The sequence below is a fragment of the Arachis ipaensis genome, chromosome B05 (assembly GCF_000816755.2).
Source record: "Arachis ipaensis cultivar K30076 chromosome B05, Araip1.1, whole genome shotgun sequence".
Classification (NCBI taxonomy): domain Eukaryota; kingdom Viridiplantae; phylum Streptophyta; class Magnoliopsida; order Fabales; family Fabaceae; genus Arachis; species Arachis ipaensis.
Window position 1 is genome coordinate 139,252,100 of NC_029789.2, and position 7,016 is coordinate 139,259,115.

The following is a 7,016-nucleotide window of genomic DNA, read 5'->3' on the forward strand; positions in this document are numbered from 1 at the left end:
AATGGCCTTTTGGTTGAGATTCCATCTTTAGGTTTAAAAGAGGATTTTACTTGTTTGCCCAATTGGCAAGCATCACAAGTAAGATCCTTATCAAATTTGATTTTTGGAATTTCTCTAACCAGATTTTTCTTAACTAGCTTAGAAATTTGGTACATGCTTGCATGACCCAACTTTCTATGCCATAGCCATTTTTCAGAATTAAGAGATGTAAAGCATGTTACATTTTGTTCTTTTAGATCCTCAAGAGTCAATCCATACACATTATTGCATCTTTTAGCTTCAAATAAAATATCCCCAGTTTTCTCACAAACAACTAAACAAACAAACTTCCTAAAAATAACCTCAAAGCCTAAATCACACAATTGACTAACACTAAGTAAATTATGTTTCAAACCATGTACAAGAAGAACATCATTTATACAAGATGAAAAATTTTTACCAACTTTCCCAACAGCCACTATTTTTCCTTTTGCATCATCACCGAAAGTGACAAGTCCTCCATCATATTCATCAAGCTTTATGAAGAAGGTTGTCTTTCCGGTCATATGCCTAGAGCATCCGCTATTCATATACCACATATTTTCTTTCCGTTTGGATGCTAGGCACACCTACAAAACAAGCTCAAGTGACCTTAGGTATCCAAATTTTCTTGGATCCTTTCACGTTAAACCATCTCCTATGTCCTAAGCCATTGTAATCAAAAACAACTTTACAAACTTTATCACCAATCATTCTTTCACCAAAAAAACATTGAATAGGAAAGTGTCCATTTTGATTGCATAGTCTACAAAATGTTGGAGTTGCTGTTTTGTTAAAGTAGGTGTGGTCTTGAAATCTTGTATCATTAGAAGATGATGCAAAGTTTTCAAAATGAGATTTTTCAGCAGATTTATAAAACCCCAACCCAGCCTTGTCATAAAGAGGTTTTTGACTAGCCAATATTTGATTCATATTTTCAGAACTTTGGGTGAATTTGGCTAAGTCTTTCTTAAGCTTTTTAACCTCTTTAAGCAACTCTTCATTTCTTTTAAAACAATCTACATATGCAAGAACGGAATGATCACTTTCACAGCTCTTAATTTGGGCTTTTAACTACTTATTTTCTTTAACAAGATCACAAGCAGTTTCGGCCTCCCTTACTTTTTCTTTAAGAAAACTGTTTTCAGCTTTAAGAATGGTGATTTGTTGTTCAAGTTCTTGATTTTCCAGCAGAAAGCATCTTATTTTTTTAGAAAGGTGGTCTATCATAAGATGAAGATCTTCAGTGTTAGGATTATGAAAGACTACCTGATCTATGTGATCTGCCATGAGACAAGGTTGTGACTTGGTCTCGGATTCCTCATCATCATCATCCGAGTCATTTTCCAAATCTTCCCATGAAGCCATCAGTCCTTTCTTCTTTCCTCTTTTTGGCTTCTCTTCCTTCTTCAACTTGGGACAATCAGATTTGAAATGCCCCATTTTCTTGCAGTTGTAACAAGTTACTTTGCTAAGGTCTTTCTTCATTTTCCTTGAGCTGCCGCCTTTGCCTTTGAGCTTCACCATTTTCCTGAATTTTTTTGCAAACAACACAAATTGATTTTCAGATGAGTTATCACTGGATTCATCATCCAGAGGGTTAGTGACAGAAGAAAAAGCTATTCCTTTCTTTTTTGAATCTTTTTTCAAGTAGGTGTTTTCAAAAGCAAGTAAATTTCCTCTCAAATCATCATAAGTCGTAGAGTCAAGACTACTACTCTCAGAGATAATTAAAGCTTTTGTTTCCCACTCTTTTGTGAGACATCTCAACACTCTTCTCACTAGCACAGATTTAGGATACTTGATTTCCATAGCATCCAAGCCAACAATGATGGTGTTGAAGCGTTCAAACATCTCATCAATGGATTCTCCTTCCTTCATTGCAAACATTTCATACTCTCTGTTTAACATATCAATCCTGGTCTTTTTCACAATGGTTGTTCCTTCATGAGTAACTAGGAGTTTATCCCAGATTTCCTTTGCTGTTGTGCAACGTGATACCCGTCGGTACTCCTCAAAGCTGATAGCACAGTTGAGCAGATTGATGGCCTTGGCGTTAAGCTCCACCTTTTTTCTATCTTCATCCGTCCAACTTGCTTCAGGTTTAAGAGAAACAACTCCTTCGGTACTTGTAACAGTTGGATATTGAGGCCCTTCCAGGATGATCTTCCACAGTCTGTAATCTACTGCTTGCACAAATATCTTCATCCTCTCCTTCCAATAGGTATAATTTTTCCCATTGAAAAAAGGAGGTCTGTTGCTTGATTGTCCTTCGGTCAGATTGTAGGACACCACATTTGAGCCACTGTTTTTTGCCATGAGGATCTTTACTCCAAGCTGCAAAACTTGATCTCTTTGAGACCAAGCTCTGATACCAATTGATGGTTTCAATGGCTAAGAGAATGGGGGGTTGAATCTTAGCCCCCTTTTTGCTTGATTACACTTTCCGGTCTTTGAGGAGACTTTTCTGTTTTTGTCTCGTCCCTAGCCACGAGACTTTTTATTTTTGTCTCGTCACTTGGCACGAGATATTTTTGGTTTTAGCTCCTATGCAGTAGAAACAGAAATGGAGTAGTAGAGAAAGAGGATTACACCCAGATATATCCTGGTTCAGCTGCTAAGTGCAGTGCAGCCTACATCCAGTCTCCATCACAACTATGATGGAATTTCACTATAATCAATCCTGATTACAAGCTGTAAAGTGCTAACCCAACTTACAAGGGGATTCCCACAGAATCATGAAACACAACATAGATGAACAAAGGAACTCTAAGGACATCTATGGCTTTTTCTTTTAATTTTGCACTCTCTGCCTTTTTTCGCTCTATGACTTTTTTCATACAAACCTCACTGTTTGCCTTTTTTCATGAGACTCAAGACATGACAAAATTAAACAGAAAAATACTAAACAAAATACATTGAAGGAGAAGAGAAAACTGTTAGTTTAGGTAGCTCTGAGACTTCTGTGCCTTGCACTCTCAAATCTTACTCCTTGAATCAAACCGTGGCTGTTCTCCCTTTTTATAGAAGAGGGAAGCCTCCACAGTTGAACCAAAAACCCAAGCTCAACTTCTTTTCCTTCACACATAACCGGTTCGGCCACAGAGAGAGAGAGAGAGAAGGTAACTCATGCAAAACCCAACATGCAAATACCTCTAGTTCTTCCTTGGTCATCACTCTTCATCAATCCAAGCACTCCATCCTTGGTTTGCTCTCCAAGATGGATTTCTGGCCCTTGATGCTTCATGATGATGATGGCTTCATCTGCTCCAATCTCTGCCTCTTCCATCACTTCGCCACTCTAGCTACTTCTTGTGGTGGTTGAGCAGAATCAGAGACAAGCCATGCCTCCAAGAATCTCTTTCTTACTGGCCGAGATCTTCTTCTTCTTTTTGGGTATGAGGAGCTCGAGATTTCCTCACCAAATCTTACCATTTTTGGTGAAAATCTCAGCCACAACACACTTTTATTTTGTTATATTTTCTTGCCATCATTGTGATGGTCTTGTAGCGTGCTTCTTTTTCTCTTCGGTGGCTATGCTTAGCTTCCATGGTTTCTCTGTGTTATGACCGAAGGTTAGAAGCAAAAGAGAGAAGAAAGGAAGGTATGAACATTAACTAAAGGATTTAGACAAAATAAATTAATGTCCACTTCCTTTTTGTTTCTTGGTAGCATGCCTTTCATTAAAAGCCATCAATCAAATCAATGAAACTTTTTCTCTCATATTTCCCATGCATTTATTAGCTTTATTCAATAAAATTTTGAATTCCACTTCATGATGAGTAAAGAAGTTCTGTTGGAAGCAATGGAACTTTGCTTTCTATGCTTAGTGGATTCGGATCATGCATTGGGTCTTGTAGCATCAATATTAATTTGGGCTTGTAGCAATAATAGCTTCAATTTGGCCCAAATAATATCACAACAATTCAGCCATACTTTTTTGAATATTTTTTGAATCAAAGCTGAATTAGAAATAAAATCACACTTGGGCTTGTAGTAATTATATTTTATTTTCGGCCCAATTATAAAACCTGCAACACAAAATTATTAATTAACATATATTAGATGAAAATTAAATTAATAATTTTGTAATTAATTATTTTAATAATGTTTAGTCATCACAAATATTTATTTAGAGTTTTTCAAACTCATCAAAACTGATTCGATTTACTGTATATATACTACAAAAATAGTAAACCGAATAAATTAGATTCGATTTACATATATCTGTAATTCAATTTATTACTTCTGCAGTATATATACAGTATATATACAGTAAATCGAATTTAGTTGATTCAATTTATTACTATTATAGCTAAATCGAATATGATTGATTCGATTTATAAAGAGATATTCTAAGACATGCGTGTATCGAAAATTAATTTAGAATATCTGTGTAATTTTATACCCCATTCAATTTATTAGTATAAATTATTCTAATACATATGTAGAAGAATTTCAAGTGTATGAAGTATATTAATTTTATTTTATATAACTTTTATGTTAGAATTCGAGTTATAGTTTGAATAAATTTGATGCAGTTTTAAATCATGTTTTATAATTAAAATATATATTTTAGATTAAATTTCTATTTTGTTTCTTGAGATTCATGTGATTATTCATTTTGGTTTTTGAAATTTAAAATTTTTTATAATAGTGTTCCAAATTTATGTTCGGATACCAATTTGGTCTCTCAAGTCTTTTAAGTGATGAATAAGCAAATACAGTGCTGAGATAGCACCTTCTTTACCATGTTGGATGTTGCAATGACTAATTGACGTAGTTTAATTTATATTTATATCTAATATAATTTTTGAAATCCTAATTCCAGTCTTCCTCAGCTTCTTTTTTACTTTTTCTTTTTTGTTTCACAATCATCAACACAATAACTCCAACCTCACCACTATCGCACTCCAAAAATCCCTTATTTTCTTTTCAAAATCACCCCATCGTCCAAAACATCTAAATTGGGGTTCGATTTTACATAGGAAGGTTTAAAATTTCCAATTCTGGCATTAAATTTAGCATTTAGAAGAATATTATTGAACTTAATATCACTATGAATCAAAGGGGGCCACAACTATGAAAGAAAAGAACACCTTTTGTTATGTCCAATGCAATAAAGAAATTGCTTGTTCCTCTATATGAGTTCATGACACTTTCTATAAAAATAGTGTCTTAGAGGTTTCGTTTACCACGAAATTGCGGACGAGGAGAAAACGATGCCATTTTGGGTTTATTAGAATCCCATGACAGTAATGATGTGCGGAAAACGATCCGACACAAAACTCACCGGCAAGTGCACCGGGTCGCATCAAGTAATAATAACTCACGGGAGTGAGGTCGATCCCACAGGGATTGAAGGATTGAGCAATTTTAGTTTAGTGGTTGATTTAGTCAAGCGAATCAAGATTTGGTTGAGAGATTTGTGATTTGCAGAATTTAAATTGCATGGAAAATAAAGGAAATGGGTAATTCGCATGAAATTAAAGAGAACTGAAATTTAAAGTGCTGAATCTTAAAGAGCAAGAAATTAAATAGTAGAAACTTAGAACGCAAGAAATGTAAATTGCAGAATCTTAGAGTGCAAGAAATATAAATGGCTTGAATTGTAAAGGGAATTGGGAATTAGATTTGCAGAAAGTAAACAAGGAAGAGTAAAATTCAACACACAGAAGAGTGGAAGATGCCTTGGGTTGAATCGGATCTAAAACAGAAATATAAAAGAGCTTGAAAAGCAGTAAACAGAGAATTCGAAAATGGGAATCCAGATCTCAGGACTCAAGAGACTAGATAACCGAGTCTAGATCTCAATGCCTTCCTAGATCCAACAAGAGCAATTGCAAAGGAAATGTAAATTGCAGAGAAAGTAGAAGAAGAAGCAATTAACAGAAACTGAAATTCAATGATGCGGAAAATTAAACAATATCCCAAGGTGAGATTGAAACAGAATTTCTTCAATTCTCCACCCAAGATCCGAAGCAAGAAAAGTAAAGAGTATTCAAGCAAGAACAAGGAAGAAGAGAGATCAATTCTCCTCCCCAAATTCTCTTGAATTAAAACAACAATGCCAAAATGTAAAAGTGAGCTCTCTACGAACTACCAAATCAAAACCGAAAAGAAAGCTCCCCCTTAGAAACTTAAATCCTAATCTATTTATACACTTTCTTCAAATGGTCTTCAAGCCTTGAATTGGGCCTTTGCTCTTGATGGAATTGGGTTGATAGAGGCCTTGGTTGATTGCTCTTGGAGTTGGAAAGAGAACCGAAGTGAACCGGGTTGGGAATTATAAAAGTTTGAGTAAAAGTTTGAGGCAAACTTTTACTCAAACTTTTTACATCAGCAACCCCATTCTTGCTGCTACCAACGTTTGAGCTAAAGTTTGGGGTCAAACTTTTGCTCAAACGTTGGCCCCCTTATGCACACTCATGGCGCCAACGTTTGCCAAAAAGTTTGAGGCAAACGTTGGCGCAAACTTTTTGTCTCCAGGGTGTGTTGCTGATGGCGCCAACGTTTGCCAGAAAGTTTGAGGCAAACGTTGGCGCAAACTTTTGTCCTCCAGGGTATTGATTTGTGATGCCAACGTTTGCCAAAAAGTTTGAGCTAAAGTTTGAGGCAAACTTTTGCTCAAGCTTTTTGTTCCCTGGTGTGTTTTCACTTATCCGAAAGTTTGAGCTAAAGTTTGAGGCAAACTTTTGCTCAAACTTTTTGTTCTCTCTTGCTCCTAGCCATTCCTTCTTGCTTCAACCTTTCTCCAAGCTTTCTTCACCTATCATTAATCAATCAAACACATCAAGTTCGTGTGAAATTGCTTGTTCCTCTATATGAGTTCATGACACTTTCTATAAAAATAGTGTCTTAGAGGTTTCCGTTTACCACGAAATTGCGGACGAGGAGAAAACGATGCCATTTTGGGTTTATTAGAATCCCATGATAGTAACAACGTGGAGGGAGGATTGGTGGAGCACGGAGGTGAAGAAGAGCTCGTTGTGAGGCTC